We start from the raw sequence: 1692 nt of genomic DNA on the forward strand, positions 1-1692 counted from the left end.
ACAGAGCAAAACACTTTAACAGCAATAAAATCTTTATATATGGTAGTTAACCCAAAGTAACATTCTTTTAAGTTGAATGGCATAGAATTCTTCAATATTACAAAAAGGTAGATTAAAAAAACAATTATTTAAAAGAGTTTTGAGATCAAAGGTCTTTTGTTGTTTTAAAGTATAATGTTTTGTGGTGGTTGTTTTACTGTAGTATGGTGTATCTCACTCTGGTGGGAAATGTAGTAAAACAAAAATATTGAAAACAATCTTTAAGGCAGTACCGGGACGATGTTTCTGATATGATTGCAATATTTTCCATAGTAGCTTATATAATTGTGTCTTTTCTTTTCATCCATTATCTCATCTGCATTTTTAAGTCACAGTAATAAGGAGAGTAGTCAGCTAAAGCATTTGACTTAGTTGACAATCTTTGATAGTTCATGCATCTCCAAAATTTATTACTGCCAACATTATGTATTTAAACAAATGCAGCCTGTTATCAAAGAAAGAAAATGACCATATTGAAGGAAAAAAATAAACTGCAGCCTTCTTCATGAGTAACACTAAAAACTGTTAAACACATTAAAATCCCATTTAACAAATAGCAGAGCCTAATGAATATTGCTCAGTGAATACTAATGTGAAATATTACTGGGAAAGATGTTTGAGTGTTGAAATTCCTCATAGCTCAAAATGGTTATACATATTAAGGAGAGGAACATCTGTTCTTCAAAAGAGATGAAATCTGGCTGTTCATTGAAAATATTTTTGTTTTCTATCTTTATTTTTTTCAATTGTTCCATAAAATAGTCAATTTCTCATTCTTTTATTTTGGAAGCTCCAATACTCTTTCTTTAAGTTTTGCATATCAATTTTATATTGGAAATCCTATCTACATATAGTTGACCAATCTGCTGTTTAGTAAATTGTGACTATCTGATGTATGATAATCAACGAATATATCGACCATGAAATCATCTAATTCTGAAATTAAAATGATCAGAATTATAGGTTTATCATGTGACAGTCCATTAATTCTAGGCGGTTAGATGTCACAGTACATTCAGGTAAGTTCTGGTCTCTGGCCTCAAGTTCTAACTCTAACATTTTCACATTTATTTTCTGTGTCAAATCAAACAAGTAATTTTGTCTTTTACTTATCTGATTTTAATCATCTGAAATGTGGATGGTAGACTTTATTGTATCATTGTCATGAAGTATGTTAGTCATTGTTTGTATTCTAACTACATTCCATTCATCTTTCATCCATTTATGTATATATTTAGTTAGTTACTCTGGCATCTATCAATCCATCCATCCATTTGTTCACTCATTCGACTAAATCATACTGAGCATATATTGAAATAGTCATTCTGTGTATATAGATGTCATGGCAGGGTTTCTGTTCTCAAGAAGTAGCTCATAAGCTCGTTTTAACATAAATAAGTACTATCTTTAGTTTAGTAACTCTTCTAAACCCTGCTGTGTTAAGAAGACTTGCCAGATCCAGAAATTCTACTCTTAGACATATAGCTAAAAGAATTGAAAACAGGTATTAAAAAAATACATGTTCATGAATATTCATAGCAGCATTATTTATGGTAGCCAAAAGGTGGAAAAAGCCAAATCCATCAGATGTGTGGGTAAACAAAATGTGGTATTTACATTCAATGGAATATTACTCAGTTATAAAAATGAATG

The 1692-nt window shown here is 30.3% G+C and overlaps 1 protein-coding gene across 1 annotated transcript in view; it reads left to right on the forward strand.

Moving 5' to 3' along the window:
* LAMA2 (laminin, alpha 2) overlaps positions 1-1692 on the forward strand; it is a 551451-nt gene that overhangs the window by 252077 nt on the left and 297682 nt on the right. The gene's annotated exons all lie outside the window — the stretch shown is intronic.

Source organism: Propithecus coquereli, unplaced genomic scaffold (assembly GCF_000956105.1).
Source record: "Propithecus coquereli isolate 6110/MARCELLA unplaced genomic scaffold, Pcoq_1.0 Scaffold68, whole genome shotgun sequence".
NCBI lineage: Eukaryota > Metazoa > Chordata > Mammalia > Primates > Indriidae > Propithecus > Propithecus coquereli.